The sequence below is a fragment of the Cryptomeria japonica genome, chromosome 10 (assembly GCF_030272615.1).
Source record: "Cryptomeria japonica chromosome 10, Sugi_1.0, whole genome shotgun sequence".
NCBI classification, from domain to species: Eukaryota; Viridiplantae; Streptophyta; class Pinopsida; order Cupressales; family Cupressaceae; genus Cryptomeria; species Cryptomeria japonica.
Window position 1 is genome coordinate 461757959 of NC_081414.1, and position 26067 is coordinate 461784025.

Consider the following 26067-nt stretch of genomic DNA (forward strand, 5'->3'; position numbering starts at 1 on the left):
GTATGTATGAAATGCTTAATATGTGTTAATGCAGGTGCAACTACATGAAATGCAAATATTTTTGGTGTGTCATTATACTTAGTCATGTGATAGCAAGCTACACGGACTCAAGAAGGATGATGGGAATCAATCAAGAAAGGGGGATGGAAGATAGAAGATATGAAAGTGAAAGAGCTTCTTGTGCATTATCATCATTGAGCTTTATTATGGAAAAATAGGTTATGATAATCTAGGCATATTTGTGACCCAGAAAATCATTGTACCCATTTGCATGGAGATAAGACAGTCACAAACAAGAAATGCCCCAGTTCATACTAGACTCACAGTGTCCTCATATCCTTGGACAAGTCATAGCATTACTAAGAGACAATCCATAGACAACAAAGAAAATAGGTGATGATACATCATCCTCGCCTTTCTAGTCAAAGACATCCTGGAGAGAGAATCTCTAGTCAAAGACATCTTAGAAAAGCTAAAAGACATGTCACCAGAAAATTAAAATCAAAAGAAAACCAAGACTTGACACCAACATCCATTGTAGTCCTCAAGTTTAGTGTCTCTTGTCACTTGTATAAGTCTATTTGATTGTGGTCACAATGTTTACTTTCATAAAAAGGATAGATAGCACTGAACCATATGTTGTTTGAATCTATTGAAAGATTTGATTTGTTGAAGCCCATTACTGCTTGTCTCATCTGAAACTGGATGAATCCATGAAACTGATACTTTATTGTGGAGAAAACAAAACTTTATTGCAGATCGGCGATGCAAATATTGCTTTATTGTGGATTGTGTGTGGATAGACTAAAGAAAGTTGGAAGAAATTGTACCCCTCAAAACAGGCGATGTTCATAGTTCCACACCCATTACTAGACGTAGGATTTGCCTTAGCCATAGATAGGAGCTGGTTTATTATGGATGGAAAGGGATGAAAAGGAATGTTTATTATGAATGGCTAACCAATCTTGGGTAGATCAATAATAAGCCATGATGGGAGTGGGTAAGTTTATTATGAATAGACAGGTTGTGAGTGTGTGCAAAGTGAAGTGATGAAAGAGAATCCTGAAGGAGGGAGGAGCAATGTCTCTACACATGGTGCAGGTGACCCAGTTTTCACCATGGTACTTGCCCAGGGCGCCACCGAAGTGGTTTTCACTGTTGGATGAAATATTTTTCTGTTTTTCATTTTTATTTTATTTTTTGTTGTCACAAGGCGCCTGTTTGCCAAGTTTTCACCAAGTAACGATTTTTTATTTTTATAATTTTTTTTGTATTTTTGAAACTTTTTTTGATTGTTTTTGAATTTTTGAATTAAGATATTATGAAGAGCTATGTGTAAAACCTGTGAAGATGCATGCTATTGATAGGATCCTCCAAAGATTCACCCTCTGTGGTTGAGAGCTGATATGCACCAGATCCATATGCTGTTGTGATGATGTAAGGACCAAGCCAATTTGGTTCAAACTTGCCCTTCTTCTCTCTGTCTTGCTGATTTTTAGGATTTTCTCTCAGAACCAAGTCACCTACCTCAAATGTGCGAGGCTTCACTTTATGATTGTAACTGCAACTCATTCATTGTTGATAAGCCTTGAGATGATTAAAAGCAACTTGTCTTCATTCATCCAATAGTTCAAGTTCTTGTAAGCGAGAGACCATGTAGTCTTCATCACTGATAATGTTTTGCAAAGAGACTCGTAAAGAGGGTAACTCAACCTCAATAGGCAAGATAGCTTCAGTTCCATAGACAAGTGAATAGGGTGTAGCTCCTATAGGTGTGTGGCTGCTTGTGCGGTAAGCCCAAAGTGCAGGATTAAGTTGGATATGCCAATTACGGCCAACATCATCAACTGTCTTTTTCAAGATTTTAAGGATTGTTTTATTAGACACCTCAGCTTGACCATTACCTTGGGGATAATAAGGTGTGGAAAAATGATGGGTACTATGGAAGTAGTCACAGAGTTCATGAACATCCTGATTTTTGAAGGGATGCCCATTATCAGAGATCATGGAAACAAGAATACCGTATCGACAAATGATATAGTTGAGAATGAATGAAGCAATTTGTTTTCCAGTGACTTGTGTGAGAGGCACGGCTTTGATCCATTTTGTGAAATACTTTGTGGCAGTGATGATGAATTTATGACCATTGGAAGATGGAGGGTGAATCTTGCCTATGAGATCAAGTCCCCACTAACAAAAGGGCCAAGGAGTCGCAATTGGTTGAAGTTCTTGTGTTGGCACATGGATGAGGTCTCCATGAAGTTGACACTGCTTACATTTCTTGACAAACTGATATGAATCTTTTTCCATATTGGGCCAATAATATCCAGTCCTGATGAGTTTCTTGGCTAAGGTAGGACCACTAGAAGGTGGACCACATATCCCTTCATGTACTTCATGTAACACAATTTGAGCTTCATCACTTTCTAAACATCTAAGAAGAGTGCCATCTAGACCTCGATGGTATAGGATATCGGCTAAAATGACATATCGAGAAGATTGGTGAATGAAAGTGCGACGTTGGTTATTGGATAGGTCAGGAGGAAGGGTATTGTCACGAAGGTATGTGAAAATGGAACCATATAACTAGGACTCAGGACTGACAACACATATCATCTTAGTAGGAGTGATTTCATATGAGGGAACCAAAAGGTTATCCACCAAGAACTCATAGCAGGTCTCATTCAGTGGTAGATCAATTAGTGAAGCAATTGTAGCCATGGCATCCACAGCTTGATTCTGCTCTCTGGGTATTTGCTCAAAGTCTATCTTCATGAAATGTTGTTTCAGGTCATCCACCATTCTTTTGTAAGGCATTAATTTATCATCCTTTATTTGGTAGTCATTAGTTGCTTGATGAATTACAAGTTGAGAGTCCCCAAAAACATGAAGTTCTTAGATATTCCACTGAACTACAATCCGTAATCTAGTTGTTAATGCCTCATATTCCACTATGTTATTAGTGCAGGGAAATGATAATCGATATGATTTTGGTATAGAATCCCCTTGAGGAGTTATGAAGAGGATTCCAGCTCCTACCCCATGTTGTGTGTATGAGCCATCAAAGTATAGTTGCCAAGGCTTTGCATGTGACACTGTTAAAATGGATTCATCTAGAAATTCTGAAATTAGAGGAACATCATCTAACATGGGAGCATCTGCTAACTGATATGTGATAGCTTGTCCTTTTATTTCTTTTTTGTCCACATACTCAATGTCGAATTCACTCAGGAGCATCACCCATTTGGCTAGTTGCCCAATAAGTGTTGCTTTATTAAGAAGGTATTTCATTGGATCGAATCTTGCAACCAACTTAGTCTTATGAGTTAGCATGTAATGTCATAATTTCTGCGAAGCAAAGACCACAATGAGACATGCATGCTCAATTGGTGTGTAGTTTAGCTCATATCCCACCAATGTGTGACTGATATAGTATACTACCTTTTCTTTGCCCTCAGGAACTTGTTGTGCTAAGAGTGCCCCCAGTGCTATTGAAGTAGTTGATATGTATAGTAATATAGGTTGATCTAGAATTGGTGGCATCAAAACTGGTGGATTTAGAAGATAATCTTTGAGTGTCTGGAAAGCTCGTTGACAATTATCATCCCATTTGAATTTGATGTTTTTATGTAGCAAGTGCTGAAAAGGATTACACTTATCTGCTAGTTGTGCTATGAATCTTCTTATGGACTAGAGTCTCCCTTGCAAAGATCGAAGTTGACTAATATTTCTTGGTGGTTACATCTCTAGGATGGCATTGACTTTTGTTGGATCAGCGTCAATTCCTCTTTTTCATACAATGAATCCCAAGAGCTTCCCGGAGGTTACTCCAAAGACACATTTCTTGGGGTTTAATCTTACTTTATACTTTTCCAGCTGATCAAAGATGACTAAAAGTATGTCCAAATGTGTATCTTTGTCTATTGATTTACCCAAGAGGTTGTCAACATAATCTTCCATGGTCACATGCATGAGATCATGAAAGATAGTAGTCATGGCTCTTTGATATGTAGCGCTTGCATTTTTTAGCCCAAAGGGCATGCCATTCCAACAGAAAGTTCCCCAAGGACAAATGAATGTTGTTTTGTGCTGGTCCTTGGATGCGATTTTTATTTGATTGTAACCAGAGAATCCATCCATCAAAGATAACATCGCATGACCTGCTGTGAGATCGACAATCAAGTCAATATTTGGTAATGGAAAATTGTCCTTAGGACAAGCTTTGTTGATGTCTCTGAATCTGTACATATTCTGATACTATGATCTAGTTTACTGATAGGCACTAAGTTGGAGATCCATTTGGGATAATCAATTGGGCGTATGAATTCGACATCCAATAATTTCTCAAGCTTTGCTTTGACTAATAATATGACTTGTGGATGCATCTTTCTTAATTTCTGTTTCACTGGTTTTGCCCCCGGTTTAACTGTCAAATGATGCATTACCAAATCCGGATCCAATCCAGGCATATCACCATATGACCATGCAAAGTTGATTTGTCATTCAGTGAAGAAACTTATGAACTTTGACCTTTCTGACTCTGTCAAAGATTGAGCCAGGAATATGTTGCGTGGAACTTCTTCTATGCCAATGTTTGTTTTGATAGTCTCCTCCACCAACATGGATGACCTTTCCTCATATGATGTTGGGAGAATGTCAAGCCTTCCATCTTCGGGTGCCTCAGAGAGGTTTTTTCCCTTAGATACGTCCTTTCTTTTAACTATTTTGGGGCCAGACAGTGCCACAATGTGGTTTTTGCCATAAGACCCTTGGTTTGTTTTTATTTTTATATTTTTGCGACTATAAGGCTCGACACCCTCACCAAAATATGCCACGTTGTTGAGTTCTATAGTGTATCTCGCTTTATGGTCCCCAGGGGGAAGATCATCTCATATGCCAAGGTAGTCAATAAAAGCTTCATCATTGTTGGAATGCATCAAACTGTGCAGGTCCTTCATGGTCTCAGTCAATAAGTTGGTGGTGAACAAGGGGAAGGCCTTTGATGTCTTTGAAGTTAGCGGGGCTAAGAGTGAAGATGAAGTTATATTCAAGTATGTTGGGGTAGTTATCAAGGTCATCATTGGCACTCTCCTCATTAGTCTCAATTGTGAACAAATCCAAATTGTCATCACTAGTAGCGCATTCTGGAACAGGTGTTCTCATTCTATGTGATTTTGACCTAGAACCTAGAGACAAGGACTGTTTGAGATCCTCTGAGATTGTTTCTTGACCAACTTTGAATTTCCTATAAAATTCCTCTTCTTCTATGGGTTCACCTGGTTCTCTAAATGTCTCGGCAAGCTCATAGTCATTGGAGGATTTGTCTAAACCCCATTCCCATTCATTGGAGTCTATGGAATAGAGATTCTTTTGTTGAATTTTGGCAACTTTGATTTGTAATGCTTCTTTTGTCTTTTGAGTGTGGGCCTTGGAAGTCATGAAACCAAGTCCCTTTGAGCATTCCTTTTTGAATGTCAATTCAGGTTTTAAAGGTTCAATGATGCCTTCCTTTCTTAAGCCAAGAGGGCTTTTGCCATCATACCCAAATTTTTGTAGGATCTTGAACCCTTTGCCATACTTTTCAAATGGTATGCTGATGTGATCTTGTGTATCATTTTCAGGGTCTTTGTAAAGCATTTTGTATAAGTCTTCCTCTTCCAGTTCACCCCATCTTTGAAAGATAGTAGGGTCCCATTTGAGTACAATGATAGATACCTGCTTATTAGGATGTGGTCTTCCATATTATTTTGGTGAATTCATGACTTGTTTTAAGTACATGGTTTGATTCAAAGTGTATTCACCCATGCCCTCATCCTAAAATTTGCCTTTAAGCTCACCTTGTTTTGATGTCGAAGGTTTTAATGATTCAGGATCAATGTATGTAGAAGAAGGAACAGCTTCACGATTACTAAGAATGATCGTCTTAGTTTTTGGTCTCAAGTTATTGCAGTATATGAATGGATTAGGATCTCCATTAACTGTTATTTCAACTCCATTGTGAGGAAACTTAATGCATTGGTGATATGTAGATGGGAGTGCCCTCATTTCATGAATCCAAGGATGTCCTAGTAATATATTGTATGTGAGATCTAGGTCTAGGACTTGACAAACCACATCCTTTGTAACTGGCCCAACTCTGAGAGGTAAGGTGACTGTGCCTTTAGATGAACACTCTTCATCACCATATTCCTTGATGGTAATTTTGTTTGTAGAATTCACCGCTTTATCAAAATATCCCAATTTTTTAATAGTGCTCAATGTAAAAATGTTTAGACCTCCTCCTCCATCTATTAGGACTTGTTTTATTCGATGTTTATGTATGAAGGCTTCAATGTGTAAAGGTGCATTATGTGGTTGACTTACGGAGGCATCATCGGCTTCTATGAATGTAAGGGAGTGTGGAATGGAAAGGTATCCCACCATGGCTTGAAACTGGTCCACATTTATATCAGTAGGGATAGAAGTGTCTCTCAAAGTTTTGTCAAGGATAGATTTATGTGTGAGGGATATGCGTAAGAGTTCAAGGATGGAGATGAGTGCGGGTGTCTTCCCCAACTATTCTACAAGGTCATACTCAGGTTTGGTTGATGAGGAAGTGGTGTTTTTATTTGGAGCACCTTGCAAAGTGAATTTACCTCGATGAGTTGTAACATTACATTCAGAGGTAGGTTCGAAAGAAGATCCAATGCCTTTTAGGACAATCTTGGGTCTTTGGGTATAATTCTCAAGCATTTTGTCCTTGATGATAATGGTAAAGACATAATTGTCCATTGAAATATGATTGATATTTGAATCATAATTGTAGGATGCTCTGGTATAGTTGGTTTGGTCATCTGTGGCTTTAGCTTTTCCCTTGTCATGCTTTGGGAATGGTTCCTTAAACATCTCATGTTCTTGATTGGATGAATGTCCTTCAATCTCAATGTCACCTCTATCAATGAGATCTTGTATGATGTTCTTCAGTCGATGGCAATTTCCTATCTTATGACCCTTTCTCTTATGAAATTTGCAATACTCATCATCATTCCACCAATTTGGTTTGACCTTTGGTTCATATGGAGGAAAATCTGGAACTGTGATTACCTTGTTTCCCACTAGCTTCTTGAAAACTGACTCAAGTGGTTCTCCCAATGGAGTGTACTTCCTTTGTGACTTTGAAGTTGTTTGAGTATTCATTGTTTGTAGAACTTGATCCAATTTTTTTTTTTTAGGTCGCACTGTATTGGCATCCACAACACCATCATTGATTGTGTTCTTGTTTTTATTCCAAAATCTTGGCTTATCTTTTCCTTTAAAGTCATCTTTGTTTTCCTTGAATATCTTAATGACTCCTTGTTCAATTAGGACCTTCTTTGTTGCTAAGCCTTTTTCAATGACATCCTTGAAGGTGGACAAACAAGCTTTTCTTAGGTCATAACCAATGTCTTTGTTGACATTCTGGGTGAACATCTCTACCATTTATTTTTGTGGAATTTCACAAGAGCATCTACTGGCTAGATTCCTCCATCTTTGTAAAAATGATGAAAAAGACTCTCCATCTTTTTGCTTGGTGTTGCACAAAGTAGTGACTGATATGTCTATCTCTATGATGTAGGAGAAATGTTGGATAAATGCCATTGCTAAGTCACCCCATGACTTAATTCCAGGTGGAAGTTGGGAGAACCATTCCATAGCTTGATCTCCTAAGCTTTGTGGGAATAATCTCATCAAATATGTCTCTTCTGCTACTACCTCAATGCAAGCTGTGAAAAATTGTCTTATATGTGCCTTAGGATCTCCTTTGCCTCTATACTTATCAAACATAGGTGTCACAAAGTGTGTAGGAAATGGAGGCATTGGAATGCTTTTGTCAAATGGATAGGGACATATGTCTCTCATTGTGTAAGTTGGCTTCAGTGTATTTATGTCCTCCATTTTCTTTTGTAAGTCCTTGATTTGTTGTTCCAAATTGTTCTTAGGTGGAGATCGACTTCTTGGACCATACCCCATGCCTAAACCACTGGGTGGAGGAGGAGCATGCCGCACATATGGATGATATTTATCATACACATGTTCATATGGAGGAGGTCTATAATGATGTTACATATATGGACCACTTGGTATAGAGTCATGTTGAGGAACGACATATCTGCTTTGTCCATGTATACCATACTCTATAGGAATGTCATGAGTTTGTTCTAGTGTGTTGCCCCCAAATTTGACGTGGGGTTTCCTTGTGTCCAAATTTTGAGCATGCCTTTGAATATCCAATTGCTTTGGTGGTTGATCCTTAGCATTGGTTTGTGATTGAGTATATTTTTCTGCATAAGACTTCCATAATGGTCTGCGAAGGTGAGTATCATATGCTTGACCATGTGTGTATGGGACCTCTAGTTTTTGAAACAAAGATGATGGTGATTCAGGCACAAGATGTGGTCCTCTATTGCCTCCATTATTAGGCCTCCTTTGATCCATGTTGGAGTGAGTTTGTTGCAAAGGTCAATTTTCCATTATTTGAGACATCAAAATCATGAGGTATCTTGGCTCCACTTTGTGCCATCATTTGTAGAAAGTATTGTCTATCTCTCCTCATTATTTCCTCAACCAATTGATTGAAATGGGGATTCATAATGGTGTCTTCCACTTATGTTGAATGTACGAAGAAGTCCATATTGTCATTGTGTGTATCATTGTTGTTTGTAGTGTCCATGTGCTCAACATTTGGAATGTTTCTATAAGCATCCATGTCAGGTAATGTAGTATGATCAGAATTGAAAAACATATCATTGTCATATTCATAAGAACTCATGTTTGTGGACTCTTGAGCCTCTTTGGTTTCTCTCCTACATTTTTGGGAACAGGTTTCAACCATGAACTAGGTATTGACCAAGATGTGTGAGATTAGATGAGAATGGAAAGAGTATGGAAGACTAAGAGTTAGATGGAATGTAAATGAATCTGAGGTTTACTTACAATGTCCAAAGTGTAAGACCAAGTATGTATGTAGTAGAGTAGGTGTGGCTTCCAAAGAGATGATAGTTTCTCTTGATGAGGTAAGTTGACCTTGACTCTAAGTAAGACCAAATGAGACCCAAAGGTGATAGACCTTGATGAGGGACCACTTAGCAAAATGTTGTTGTATGTAATGTGTTGACAAAATAAGATGAGGACAAGCAAGTGACCTTTTGACTCAAGTTTAGACAAATGTGAATGTAATGTAAGGTGTAAAGCAATGATGGACTTTGTGAGACCCAAAGATAGGTTGAATGCTAGATGAAAACCTGAAGAGATAGCTTAGGAAGCTCAAGAATTGTGAAACTAATTGCTCTTGTTTGTTGAATTATGAAAGTTTTTAATCCTGAACACAGACGTGCCTGTATACTTCATAGATGCACTTAAAGGATGCAGATGCTATTCTGTCAGACACAGATGCAATTAAATGACATAGACATGGTTCTACTAGACACAGACACATTTTAGAGATGCTGCAATGTTTCTCAAAAGACACAGATGCATTTCTGTCCTTCACAGATGCGTTTAGATGACACAAATGCGGGTCTATCAGACACATGCGTTTCTGCAAACTTTGTGCAATTTTTCCAATCTATGAAGTTGTTTTGTTCTGACCAAATCTAAATGTTTGACTATTTTTCGTGACAAGAGGATACAGTGTTGATGAGGACTTAATGTTTGCAAGTGTTTAGACTCCAAAATGACTCAAAGAAAAGTGTGTTGTTTGATGTAAAATTGTTTTGCATACACTTGAAGACACAAAAGACACAATGTTTTGATGTTTGGTCTTGAATGTTTGATTGTTCAAAATAAGTCAAGCACAATTCTTATGGCTGGCCAAGACAATAGTTGTTGATCCCACATGGAGTTTCCCCCGAGGCTACGCTATTCAGAGCGGATACTTAGATGCTTGACCCCACTGGATCCACCCTCGGCACTCACTTCTCAGGGCAGCCAAGCATCAGTCCCCACGAAAACTCCTCGTGGCAAACTTTGTATCTCTACTAAGAACCGTATGTGTGTGGGCCGCTACCAGAGGTCCGACCTCTTGCCCCAACAACTAGAAGGATTTTGGCTTCTAAAACAAAAAGGTGCTAGTAAGGGCATCTACTTGTGTGGCCATACATGTGACACTTTCAGCTCTATAAATATAGAAGGCTCCTAGCCGGTAGGGGTTACGCCCTACAAATGATCAAATAAATTTGATCAAATGGGTTTATGGGGAGACATAGTGTCGGTATGAACTAATCAGCACACGTTATCCATAGTTTTCACCATGAATACAGTTATTTATAGTGGTTTGGAAGAAGATGGCTTTTCTTTTGCTACCACTTGGGTCGTTCTCTCCTCACTAGTAGTCCTAATGACCACACAGGGAGATAGGCCCTATAAAGATTAAACAAAAAGAGCCTATTGCTCAAGACACAAAAGACAATGGTTCAATTTTAGTGCACCAATTGAAGTGTTTGCTAATCTATGAAAATAAGGCACACAATGAAAGATCAAAAACCCTTGCCAAGGTCCTGCAACAAAGATCTATTAGTAGTTTGGATTGTTTGAAATAATCACCCCTTCCTGCAAGCACACAAGTTAGGTAAATTTTAGATCCAAAAGACTTTGTGACATAGGGGCCTTTGACAAAATGATTTTTCTTTCAAGACAAGTTGCACCAATTTCATTAGCTATATTTGAAGATGCTAGCTCAAAATAAACCAAATCTGAAATCTGAATGATGCAAAACCGAATCAAAGAAAACCAAAAATGTAACAAATTCACACAGACCCGGTTATCAGAAACACAAACGTTATAAAATTTCACAGACGCACCTAAAGCAGACACAAACGCGGCTCCAGAACACAGACGTGACTCCTGGACGTAGATGCGCATGAAAACTCCACAGACGCGACTAAGGAACACAGACATGACTTTCAAAATCTGCAGAAAAATAAAATATTGTCGAGGACGTAGATGCGATTCTAAATGTCGCAGACATGGCAGACAATAAAAAATGCCATCCAAAAGTACACAGATGCGAAAATATCAAAATGTTGTCAAAAATGTTAGATCTGCAACTTCAAAACACAAAATCTACAACAAAAGATGTTAAATGCAAAAGGGACAAGAGTCCCACCGGGTGTGCCAAAATGTATACAGTGAAAATGGATAAAACAATGCTGAAAGACTAAATAGATTCAACCACAAAACCATAGCCTAACAACAACAAAGATCCACCATAACATATGAAGATTACCTAAGACAATACAAATCAAATGAAATCACAAAGATTATACCATCGCATGTCCAATAGGGTTTGAATCTCCATTCTTCCTATCTCCATTGATCTTGCTTGATATATTTGCTCTCAGATTTTATGTGCACAAGAGCTCAACAAAGAACGGAAATGTGGTTGCAAGTGGGCTTGATTGCATATGCAAGTTCGAAAGCGTAGTCGGGGCTGAATGCATAGTTAGGGTTTGATAATGAAGAAAGCATCTCCTTATATAGAAGACACTATAAGAAATGGAGGGATAAGATTGAGAGGTGTAAAAAGAGGTCGGCTATGATTAGAGGGTAGGTAAAAGAAATAATAAAATAATGAGAGGGTAGGTAGTGTATGAATTAAGAGATGAATGACATGTGTCATGGGTAGAAAAGGCTAATGAATTAATTAAATAAATAAAGATTTATTTAATTAATAGAGGAAGTGGGATCAATTAAATAAATAAGATATTTATTTAATTTAGGAAAAAGGACAATTTAAATAAATAAAAGTATTTATTTAAATGAGAAATAAGGCTAGAAGAGGATAAATGAATTAATTAAATAAATAAAGATTTATTCAATTAATAGAAGAATTAGGCTAAAATAATTAAATAAATAAAATATTTATTTAATTAGACTGGACAATTTTAGGTGTTTACAGGTAGTAACCGGTAAAACAGGGTATTTCGGTAACGTGTTGGTCCGGAATGATTTTCGATGATTGCGGTGTTTTCAGTGATTTTTTTTGTGATCTCGATGATAGGGAATACCTTTGGAAAGCATGTGATTATAATCTTTTGGCCTAGTGCTATTTTTTTGTTCAAGATTGAAGCCGAGTTTGAGCTATGCATTACATCTCTTGAAGCCGACATGAAGGAGATTACTTTTGTGTTATGACTGGATATATTAGATCGATTTGGCGATTGATTTTTGGTATTTTAGAGATGTGATCCATTTTGGTACGATTGAGCATAGTTTCATGTGCAGATTTTTCTTTTAGACCAACTGGTAGTTGACTGAGATAGAAACAAAGTATTCAACAAAGCAAAGATAGTCAGAGATTCAACACTTAACCGAAAATCATTTTTGTATAGTCAGATGCTAATTAAGAGTTCATTTCATTGTAATTTCGTATTGTAATCAAATTGTAAGTCAGTGAGATTTCCCTGAGGGTTGTAGCCCTCCAGACAATTTCATTTGAGCAGTGAGCCTCAATGCAAGTAAATTCCCCATCTATGTAATATTTATGTACTTCTGGCCATAGTATATGAATATTGTGGGTTCTAGCCCCACTGTGGTTTTTCCCTTTCCGGGTTTCCATGTAAAATTTTTTGTGTTGTGGTTTTGTGTATTCTTAGTTGCATGTTTATGTTCTTTTATGTTATTCATTGTTAACTGGTGGAATATAAAGAACAAGTTTATAGTTACGTATAAACTTTTCATTTAATGAAATGAAAAGTAACTTTGGGACTTGTTCGTCAAGTTGAGTCAAGTAAGTCAAGAAATGGTAAGTAAATTTTTGTTAGAGTTGGTGATGTTTTGCAATGTTTTGATTGTTCTTGATTTGGAATGTGTGATTGAATCTTTATGATAGGTTTAAATCTTTTTGTGATCATATCTATATATTAATCGATGAATATATATTTGTTTAATATATATATACGGGTTTATGAATATATAAATAAAAGTATGTATTGATATTAAAAATATACATATATACATATATACATATATGTATATGTATACATATATACATATATACACGTATACATGTATATGTATACATATATACATATATACACGTATACATGTATATGTATATATACATCTATACATACATGTATAGATATACATATATACTTGTATAGATGTATACATGTATATATGTATATATGTATGTATATAATATATATACATATACATGTATACATGTATATGTATATGTATATATACATATACATATATATACATATACATGTATATATGTATATATACATACATATATAGACATATACATACATATATGTATATATGTATGTATATATATGTATATATATACATGTATGTATATATATACATATATATACATACATATATACATATATGTATATGTATATATACATGTATACATGTATATATTTGATTATAAATATATTTGATAAATTATTTGAAATATGGGACTACACACACACACACATATTTATAATGTTTAAATTAAATATGATATATATATGAATTGGGTTTATTGAATGGCATGATATAGGTTGACAAGAATTTCATGCAGGTGGTTAGTAGGGCTGGCCACCACTAAGGGTGTTGTATCCCCTTCCCCTAAGGGAGCAGGGGGATGCTAATGTTTTAAACCACCCCCTCCTATTTAATAGCATATGTGGTCAATGCATTCAACCCACTTTGCAAGTATGGAAAGTGGTAATTATATTAAACTCTATCATTTGATAAGAGTTAGAAACCTATTTGCTTAGGTAAGAAGTAAATTATGAAAAAACATATTTTGAATTAGTAAAATTAGGAGTGATTCATTATTAGAATAAATAGGACTTTATATGTGTTTGTTTTATAGTTATTTTGGAAGCTACATATTCTTGTGATTAGGCTTAGACAGTATTATAAACCAAGTGGTGGCATTTGAAGGGAGAAAGATGGCAAATTTGGGAGCATAATTGTGGCATTGAGTCTCTCAAATTCTTGTATAAATAGAGTAGCTCTTGTACTTTGAGAGCACCTATTCACTCATCATTTTCTTATTATTTTCTCATTTCTCATTTTTGCAAGAGAGAGATTGTTCAAGTATTCAGTAAAGAAGTAGGACAAATGTTTTGTTGAGAGCTTGTGAGAGGTTAAGGTTGAGGATAAGTTGATTCTAAGAGGGTGAAGCAAGCATGGATTAAGCTTAAGAACGGTATCTCCATTGGAGCTATATTTCTAGGCATGATGATTTTATCTATTCTTTTTAATATTGAAATCATAATTGAATACAAGTTCTTGATGAAACATGGAATAGGTGTTTTATTGATTTTGTTGTTTGGTACTTGAGTTTTCTTGTTTGAATAAGTATGCATGATTATTGGTAGAGTCTTTTTACTATGAAACCCTTTTGTTTAGGCATATATATATATATATATATATATATATATATATATGTGAAAAATTGTGTAAATGTGTTAATTAGAAATGACTTTATATATGGTCAACTTGGTTGATCCTAGGATTAGGATAATCCATGGATGGGAGCAACCTAGTTTGTCACTCTGTTATCACCTTTAGGAGATTGAATTATGTTAAAATTTGGAAAGAGTATGAATGGGAAACATACCAAATTGAGCTAAGAAGTTGGTGAACATACGAATCTCACTCAAAGTACTGGGTGATGAATTCTTTGGCTGAATTAGTATAGGTTGCCACTATCTACACTATCGGCTCACTAGGATCTAGGTTTGCATACTAAGCTAGGAATGTTATACATGTAGTTTGTAGCCAATGCATGACAACTCTAGATATGTAGGACATAACACTATACTCACAAGGCTATTATTATGAGGTCACCAAACCAATCTCTTCATTGAAGGGTTAGGTCTCTCTGAGTAGGAAGAGACATGAGGGACTGCGTTAGCACCTCAAAATTCCAACAAAAATTTTGAGTGCCTATCTTGAAAAAGTCAATTATATCACTCATAATCACATTTGCAAAATCTACACCAAATGCCTACTTTTGGAGGACCATAATTTAAAAATCTATAAATTTCATGTAAAAGAACTTGGTGAGCATGTTAATCTACTATCAGTGAGTCCATTTATCCATTTGCAGCCCCCCATAGTCAAATATGATATTTTTCCAAAGCAAAAATTTTATAGTTTTGAAACAATTTTACAATCTGCATATAACACATCTTTCAAATAGCCATTTTCAAATCTCAATATCTTGATGCTTAGTGTCTTTCTAGCCAAACCAATTGTTCCTCTCAATTGTCCCTATGAAAATGTACCCCTTTGCCCATTTTCAAATCCTCATGATCAGATTTAATATCTTTTAAATGCCCAAAGCAAATACAACTTTTTAGGTTTTACCACTATTGTTTACAATATCTGTCAAAGTAGCCTTAATTGGAAATTAATATTTCACACCCAAATGACTTTTATGCCAAACCATTTTGTCCCTATAATTGTCTATATCATAATGAACTCCTATGCAAGTTTTAGAGCCCCAACATTCTGTTTGATAGGTTTTCAAAATCCAGACTATACCAAATTTATTCAGTTTGTAGAATACAGTGTTCCTAAATTTATAGAAGACCAACTTTGAGAATTAATTTCTTGACACACGTTCATCATCATGAAAAACAAATTTGCAAACATACTTATGTCTATGAATGGATGAAAGAGAGAATTGAGATATGGAAGAATATTTGCCAAGCATGTTCGTATTGTTTCATCGAAATGCAGTGTTGTGTAGGAACGTATTTGGTTTGTAAAAGAGAAAAAAATCAAACCACTGTAAAACTAAACTCCCCAACCGTTGCCAATATCCTCTCTCTGTAATAAAAAATATGGTCATTAATAAAGAAGGTTAAAACCTTTTAGGATGCTAAGAAGGTGATATTTCGAGTAAAGGCATGTGGGAGTTTAACAATAAGTTAAATAATCATTTAAGTTCCACATTTTATTATAAGACACATTATCCATAGGAGGGAAAAATAAAAGATTAAAAGTTGTAAAATTAATAGACAAATAGTTATGTATTTTTCCCGTAACTTAAACATTGTACCTCTATGAAATGCTCCCTTCATATTATAAAAGGGAAATCAAGACCGAGGAGAAGGGGAGGATTAGAATTAAAAAAAACATTGTAATATATTTCTTATAGAACATTGCCTTATATTTTCCTAGGGCTTCCAAAAGAGAATGTGCATTTAAATATAGAAAATAACACTAGTGTCATCTACAAATTTTGTTCTTCCCAATCATATGAATCAGTATATCAAGGATATACCTGATATGTCATTGCACCTTAATGCTCTTGTGTGTTCTGTTAAACAGGTCTTTTTAAGGAAGAGTTAAATCCTATTGAAAGAATATTGTGGTTCAAAGGGATAAAATTGGATCATTAAGTACACTTTTGTTATTGGCATGCTTGCACATTTATGCAAGGCATAAACAAGAGTAGTGTTGAGTAGTTCAAATTTCCAGACATTAGATGAGCAATATATTCATTATGACTTTGTGGCCTAGGATAAAGCATTGATCAAGTTTCATTTCAAAACCAATCAAATTATCATATATTTTATTTGTAGTTGTAGAGATGGGAGTTAGTTTGTAAATAGTTATTTATTTCAAATATTCATTCCAATTTGAAGTAGAGGTTGATTGAAAGTTTTATAGAAAGTTATAATTTTCTTAATCATTAAAAGGTACACCCTCCTAGGCAAAGCAGAGCCTAAAGCGTAGGGGAATCCTGATCAATCTTGTTTGTTGGCCAAAATTAGTGTTGAACCTAATCATAAAGTTTGGCATACTTCTAGGGTTTGACATCCTACGGTTTTGAGAACCAATAGACTGTTAAGTCTATGGTTGGGTGGAAAAGTGCTTGAGTGATTCTCTTCCTCATGTAGTTGGTAGCTAAAAAATTGAGGATGTATGCCAACAAGGACATTTGGACCATTCGTATTTCTTACGTAAGCTCATGGAAGCTATGAAGTATCTCTATGATATTTGAAAATGAAATTATAAATGAATTATGATGCAATAAAAATTTTTGAAATGAGATTTATTTCAAATATGTATCTTGTTTATGAAATAGAAAAGAAAAAAATATTACCTAAATGTTGGTATTATAAACTATTCCCATGTGGATAAAAAAATTGGTAAATTGAATGGGTAGAACAATTGGGCTTGTTACGTGTGGTATCAGAGTGACCAGGTTCAACTCTAGAACCTACGTGCTCACTATACTTTCTCTCCAACATTATGTGAGTCTAATGTTAGGAATTCTTGTGCTAGGATGGTGCCTCTTAGGACGACTGCAAGGAATTCAGTGATTAGAAAGCTACCCCAAGGCCAAGAAGGAAAAGAAAGCCATTGTTAAAACCATATAAGGAACCAATTATGACAACACAATTTGGCTGAGTGACATTGATACTATTATTCATGACCTATTTTGTATTCATCAAGAGAAAAAGAAGATGTGTTAGGGACCTAATTTTGTACCTCCTATCTCTCCTACCAAGTCAAATTCTCTACCACTTTCTAGGGATGTGCCTTCATAATGGAGTATTGGTATTGACATGATTTTTAGGGACCCTCGTATACCCACATTGTCTAAGTTAGTTGTAATTTTCTCTACTGATGAATTGGTGGGATATGTTCACCATGTTTATGTATCTAAGAATTAGTCTGAAGGATATGTACCCTTCGACTATGTGTGTGAATAAAAAATTGAGGGATATGTTCCACTTAGTTATGTACCAGAGAGTGAATCTAAGGAATATTATTCCCTTGACTATTTAAATAATCGTTCATTTTAAATGCAAGGATATTCGAATCCTTATGAGAAAAAATTAAATTGTGTTTTGGCAAAACTTGTGCAAAATTTTCTTTAAAAAACTTTTATGTTTGAATGTTTGTTTTTGGAAACATGTACTTTTTGGAAGTTTAGATAGCTTTCTTAGGATCTAATTTAAAACAAACCTCCAGGTGGAACAATTATTTTGGAAAATGGTTAGGACAAGAACCAACCTATAGCATAGCCAAGAGGAAGGCAAAGTTGTGGAAAACATTGAGGCAAAATTGGATCATAATTTGGCCATGATGAATGAAAGTAGAAAACAAATTGAAAATGTTGAGAAAAGGGTCTAAGGAAATGAAAGACATGAAGAAAAAATTTCTAATGGAGAGGAAGGGAAAAATTCCCATGACCAGTCACAGTCAAGTGATCCTAACAATGAAGAATCTCAATCTAAATTGGAAAGAAGAAATAGGAAAATACTTGCAAGTGAGATATCTCGTGATATGGAGAAAATCACCCCTACAAAGTTTGAAGGAAACACTAGTGGGGATGTAGCTGAAGCATGGCTCACAAAAATGGAAAATCATTTTGAGATTGGAAATTACTTTGAGGTTACTTGGTGCAGTCACCAGTTAGGAGGGACCTCAAAAAGATCAATCCAGACCGAGCAACAAGAGTAAACATAATAGAAACAAGAAGATATGATGGAGACAATGTAGAACTAAATGTATTAGATCATGAAAACTGATTACAAGCAACCGGTAACATTCGGGTTACAAGATTCGGCTCACTAGCCTGCCACATACATGCTCAATTACATAACAAGCCAACTCCGAACCTCTAAATCTAAGATATATGCTCTATGTTCTATCTGACTTCCCTCCAATATATGAATTCTAATGCTCAATTACAATGATTTATATGATCCAAGGGGATCCAGTTAGCCCAAAAGGGAACAAATGTTGAAGAACAAGATCAAACATATAAAACCAATAGGTCGGTCTCCGCCAAAGACATTCCTCCAGAAAATCCAAAGGATGAAGTGCAAATCAAAGGGAAGGTCGACCACATGCCAAGGAACATCAGAATTAACTAACTAGGACTCTGCAAGCTACGTAAAGGATCCAGTAGATTCACCAATGCAAATAGGTCCAAGCGGTTTTGGTGCCAAAAAACTGTCTCAGAATCTAGAATCGATTACTTGCCAGAAAATTATCCAAATGCTCTGTGGTTTAGGAATAAGAAAGATGATCATGTCCTCAAGAAAAATCCAGCCCTGCAAGATCCGGTGAGCCAATGAAAGAAAATATAGAAAGGAATGTTGAAACTGCAAAACAAAAAACAAACTGAAAAGAAATATTTTTGGTTGATGCAAGATTGCCAAGAACTGAGGATGCTCCTACATAAAAAGTGAGTCCCTCACTTTGTTGGGGTTAGAGGAAAACCAAGGTGGTCCACCTCTGCCTGAGAATCCAAGATGAATCTTTAATGGGTCTGCCCTTCCATTTCACAAGATACTCTTTGTACTGACTACTCTGGGTGCTACACCCAATCCTACTATCCAAAATGTCTTCAATCTACTGTGGTTCCTTCTGGGGCAACTCTATCTCCAATTTTGTAATACCATCTTTATTGAATTCTGATTCATGATATTGATAAAGATTTGCAATGTTGAATACAGGTGAAATACTCAAACTATCTGGTAGCTCCACTTCATGTGCATTTCCAAAACTGAATTTCCTCAAGATCTTGCAAGGTCCAAACTTCCTCATCTGCAACTTGTTATAGGTTCCAATTGGAAATATTTATTTTCTCAGATACACCATCACTTCATCGCCAACTTCAAATTCCTTATGTCTTCTTTTCTCATCTGCTTTCTCCTTATACTTGTTGTTCATATCCTCCAAATGTTGCTTAACCTGAATATGCAAGGCCTTCATATGATTTGAAAATTCTTTTGCCTCTGCAGTCCACTTGTCTTCATTATTGATATCTCTCAATTTTGATATACCTATAGGGTGTACTTCAGTAACAATATCAAAAGGTGTTCTTTCGATGCTCCTGTTTATTGAATTATTGTAGGAAAACTTTGCTTGTGCAATAATCAAATACCAACTTCTGGTTTTCTCTCCAACTAGGCATCTCAACAAATTTTCCAAAATCCGGTTTACTACCCCTGTCTGTCCATCAATCTCCCAAAGTGTTTTCCAAAAATAACCAACAAACTTAGTGTCTCTATTTGAAACTACGCTCTTAGGTAATCCATGCAATCTCACTATCTCCTTGAAAAATAGGTCAGCTACATGCAACGCATCTGATGTCTTCTTACAAGGTATAAAATTAGCCATCTTCAAGAATCTATCTACCACCACAAATATAGAATCATTTTCTCTCTGTCTTAGGTAATCCAAGTATGAAATCCATGCTAATATCCTCCCAAGGTCTCTTCGGTACTATCAAAGGCTTATACAGTCCCACATTCTGACTACTACCTTTTGCAACCTGACAAATTTTACAACTCTGCACAAATTTCCTAACATCCTTTTGAATCTCTGGCCAAAAGTAATGTTCACTCACCAATGCTATTGTTTTATCAACACCAAAGTGTCTGGATAATCCTCCACTATGTTTTTCCTTTGTCAGATTCTCCCTCATAGAGCTCTTAGGTATACACAAATGAACTCCTTTGAATAACATCCCATCCTAAATGAGGTAATCTAACCACTTGCTTCTATCTACCATAACCGGTTCTCTACATGCTCTCCAAGGTTCTGCAAAATCCAGGTCATTATCATACAAGGTCTTCAAAATTCCTCAAATCCTAGCATTGTCACTTTCATTTTTGTTAGCAAATCCCTCCTTCTACTCAATGCATCAACAACTTTGTTATATTTCCCACTTCTATGCTTCAACACAATTCTATAACTCTACAAAGACTCTACCCATCTCATGTGTCTATGATTTAACTTACTCTGACTGTTCAAATACTGCAAGGCTTGATGATCACTATACAACACAAACTCCTTAGGAAACAAGTAATGTCTCCACTTCTTCAAGGCTTGAACTATGGCATAAAATTCTTGATCATACACTGAATATCTCCTTCTTGCATCATTCAACTTCTCACTGAAATAAGCTATTGCTCTCCCTTCCAGACTCAAGATGTCTCCAATTGTAGTTCCACATACATCACAATCTACTTGAAATACTTTGTTGAAATTTAGTGAAGCTAACACAGGCTGCTTAGTCAATTTCTGATTCAACAATTTAAAACTTTTGTTTGCTGTGGTTGTCTAGACTTGAATTCTTTCCTATCTTCCTCTCATTGTCTCAATCATAGGGTTACAAACAAAATTAAAATTTTTGATAAACTTATGGTAGAAACTAGCCAATCCATGAAATGATCTTACCTCTCCAATGCTTTCCGATGTAGGCCATTCAACAATTGCTTTTATCTTCTCAGGTTCCATCTTCAATCCATTTGTAGATATTACAAATCCCAAATAGACCAACTCTTCCTTCATGAAAGTACACTTCTTTAGGTTTATCAACAAATTTTCTTCCCTCAACGTCCTCTGTAAAACTTGTCTCAAATTTAACAAATGCTCCTCTTTTGTCTTACTGAAAATTAAAATGTCATCCAAATATACAATAACAAACTTACCCAAGAATTTCTTTAATATCTCATTCATCAATTGCATGAAAGTACTTGGTGCATTAGTTAACCCAAAAGGCATCACCAGTCATTCATACAATACTTCATTTGTCTTGAATGTTGTCTTCCACTCATCTCCTTCCCTGATTCTGATATGATGATATCTACTCTTCAAGTCTATCTTTGTGTAGTATTTGGCTCCACTCAAACAATCCATTATGTCATCCATCCTAGGTAAAGGAAACCGGTACTTCACTGTGATCTTTTTTATTGCTCTAGAATCGGTACACATCCTCCATTCTCCATTCTTCTTAGGTGCTAACACTGCTGGTACTGTACAAGGACTTAGACTTTCTCTGATCAAACCTTTCTTTAGCATTTCCTACACTTGTCTATTCAACTCTTCATTCTCTACAAGTATCATCTGGTGTGCAGTTTTGTTAGGCAAACTAGCTCTAGGAATCAAGTCCATGCAATGATTGATACTTCTCATAGGTGGTAATCCATCAGGCACATTATCTGAAATGATATCTTCATACTCTGTCAGCAACTTCTTTATTTCTTTCGCTTGTTCTTCATGCTCTAGGTTCTTAGTGTTCTTAGGAACTAAGGAAAAACACAGATTCTCATGTCTCATTCCATCCACCAAATAGATTCTAGCATTCATACAAACTTCACTCTTCAAAGGCTCCTCCAAGGCTAACAAGGTTTGTTTCATCCCATTTGCTACAATAGTGTATATGTTCTTTCTCCCATCATCTATTGCATGTGCATCAAACTGCCAAGGTCTACCCGACAAAAAGTGACAAATGTCCATAGGCATAATATCACACAAGACTTCATCATGATAATTCCCAATTTTCAATTTCACCAAACATTTCTCACTTACTAATAGCTTATGATCATCCTGAATCCATGCTATCTGATAAGGCTTAGGGTATTTCAATCTTTCCAACTTCAATTTATTTACCATTTATTTTGAAATAAGATTATCCGAACTACCACTATTAATAACTACTTTACAACACTTACCGGATACCTTACATGTGGTCTTGAACAAATTTCATCTCTGCAAGGGTTCTTCATCTCCTCTAATTTGACACAAATCTCTCCTCATCATCAAAAGTTCTCCATCTTTTGGTTTTTTAGCTAATCCGATGGGGCTTTCTTCCACCAATGTTGTTCTCCTAGTGTTTTGTGTCTTCTTACATTCGAAAGCATGATTTCCTTCTCCTCTGCATTTAAAGCAAGTTCCTCTAAACACTCTCTTATCTTGCCTTCGGTCATCTTTTCCAAGACTCTCCTTCTGGTAACTATCAGGTTCTCTCCTTTGGTAGAAATTTATGTCATCCGTCCAGTATGAATTACTTTCTTTTCTTACTTCCTTGTCTTTTTTATGATCCATACAGGTTCCTCTTCCTCTGGAATATCCTCTTCCTCCTTGAAATCTCCCTTCGGAAAAACTTCTGCCTCTACCTCTCTGTCTTTGCTCATGTCTTTTGTTCAACTTCTCTTTTTCCTTTAGGGCATACTAGTAAGCTTCTTCAACACTCTACAACTTGATCAAATTGAGTTAATTTTGTATAGACATCCATAGTCCATTCAAATATCATGCAACTTGTTTAACCTCATCATCAACATGTCTGGATTTGATATTCAACTTGTACAATGCTTCGGTATACTCCTTCACAGTAGATTCTTTCTGCTTCAAGTTCTACAACTTCTGGAACAAATTTACTTGATAATAAGCTGGCATAAACTTTGACTTTAACTTAGCAACCATCTGCTCCCATGATTTGATCTTCTCTTTACCTTTTCTTTGTCTATCAACCTACAAATGTTCCCACCAAAGAGATGCATGACCTTTCAATTGGGTACAGACATATTTCACCTTTCTTTCTTCTGCGGTGTTCTCAAAATCAAAATATTTCTCCATCTCTGATATCCAATCCATTAATTCATTTGAATCCAACTTTCCATCATACTCCAATGTGTTAAAATGTGGTTTAGTGTTTGCCCTACTCAAAACCCTTAAGAACCTTTCTTCTTTTGGATCAATCACCGGTGGGTTTTCTACTTGTTCTGTCAATGCTTCTTCTTCTTCATCTTCGCTCACATCTTCAATATGTCGGTGTCTTCTTTGGGTTGTCTCAATGGCTTCCAACTGGGATGCAATTCCTCTCAATATTTACATCATATCAGGGTTTGCATTCCCACGCACTCCACCATTCCTATTTCCTCTTCACGCTATCTTTACGCCAGTCCTCTGCAGTTGCAGGTCGGATCCACAGTTCGCCACCCTACAACAAAATTCTCAGGACAATGCAATCTCTAGAATGAAATCTTTCTCTGATACCACTTGGTGTAGTGATCGGTTAGGAGGGACCTCAAAGAGATCAATCCAGACCAGGCAGCAAGAGTAAACACAATGGAAACAAGAAATATGATGGAGACAATGCAAAACTAAATATATTAGATCATGAAATCTGATTACAAGCAACTACTAACATCCAAGTTATAATATTCAGCTCACTAGCCTACCACATACATGCTCAATTACTAAACAGGTCAACTCTAGACCTCTAAATCTAAGATCTATCCTCTATGCTCTATCTGACTTCCCTCCAATATATGAATTCTAATTCTCAATTACAATAATTTATATGATCCAAGGGGATCTAGTTGGCCCAAAAGGGAACAAATGCCGAAGAACAAGATCAAACATTTAAAACCAACAAGTTGGCCTCTGCTAAAGAGATTCTTCCAAAAAATCCAAAGGATGAAGTGAGGATCAAAGGGAAGGTCGGCCACATGCCAAGGAACATCAGAATCAATGAACTAGGGCTCTGAAAGATACAGAAAGGATCAGATAGATTCACCAATGCAAATAGGTCCAAACGGTTCCGGTGCAATAAAACTATCTCATAATCAAGAATCAGTAACTTGTCGAAAAATGATCCAAATGCTCCATGGTTTAGGAATAAGGAAGATGATCATCTCCTCAAGAAAATCCATCTCTGCAAGATCCGGTGAGCCATTGCAAGAAAATAGAGAAAGGAATGTTGAAACCGCAAAACTAAAAATAAACTAAAGCTGTTTGGGGAGCTTATTATTTGGCTAGTGAAGCATCCAATTGGTAGATGAATAAGAAAATGGACCTTATATTAAGTTCTTAAAGTCTTTCTTGGAGTGAAATTGAAAGAATATTTTGAAAGTAGTGGCTACTTCAAGTTTACTATGATTAAAATTTGATTGACTTTGAAAACCTAAGGCAAGGAGATTCCTTGGTAAATGAATATTAGGAGAAATTCATCCTCCTTCTGAAGTGAAGTATGTACCCATGTACCAAAAGGATGAGCAATTTTGTATAAGAAAGTTCATCATGGGTTTCAATGCTCAAATTGGAGGAGAGGTAGATGTACGTAGTTGTACCACCATGGACTTAGTGTACAAGAAATCCATTAAGCAAGAACAAAGGCTTAAATCTATCTCAAACTACTAGGAGAGGAATTAGAAAAAGTTTAAATGGTCACAAGATAACCAACCATCTAAGGAGCCAAGTGATGGGTAGAATTTTCAAAAGAAAGGGGACAAGGGATACCATAATAATTAGAATGAATCAAGAAGGGACCACATGAGAAACAACAACAATTTTGGAAGGAATGAAGACTGATTTGGAAGGTTTGCACCAATGAATGGGTCATTGAGAGGATGTTTTATGTGTGGAGGAGATCACTACACTAATATGTGTCCCAACAAACCACCAGGAACATAGCCCCATGCTAATCCTCTACCTTCTCAATGAGAAGCAATCCAACAGAAGATCCGTGTTGCCTGTTGGTTAATTTTTTTGTAAATTGGGGAGGTTCTCAAAATTGTGGTTTCATCTATAGTCTGTGAGATTAAATCTCTCCTAATTATAAGGGAAGGCTCCCCCTTTTTTCTTCCTACTCTTCTCTACTTAAAAAAATCCTAACTATGAATTGTAATCAAATCTTGGGTGGTACATCATATTATTGCCTCTTTTAGAATAGATGTTATTATTTTCTCTTTTTAAAGAAAACAAATTATAATTTAGAGTAATAATGATTAATACAACTTCGAAATCACTATAGAATAACTCAAAGTATGCTAAAGAATGATACAAACAACAAGAAGAAAAGTTTCCATGAAAGCGCAAAGTCTTTAATTGCTTCCCCGAGACGAGAAAATAGTACTTAAGCACAAAGTCTTCAAAATACTATAGCCCTATCAACCTTTGATAAACAACTTTTGTAACCCAACATAACTTTCAAGATAACAAGACGAAGCCCAAAATTTTTGTATTGATATCTAATTACAATTTTAACAGTCTTTTCTTGAAATAAGAAGATGAAGCTCAAAGTCTTCAAATAGCTATCTCTTGTCCTTGTTGTCCAATTTCAATCTCACCTTAAAATTGCACCTTTTTTTTTGTGTTGTCAAAAGAGAAAAATGTAGTGGGTCCCATGTTCTTTTAATAAGGTCTTATTCACTTCATTTTATTCAAAAGCCTTTAGTTTTTATAAACATCTTTTGATGAATGCAATATTAAAAGGATTTATTACCTCCAAAATCCACATTGAAAGGAGGTTGAACAAAGAAAATTTATTATTTTGAT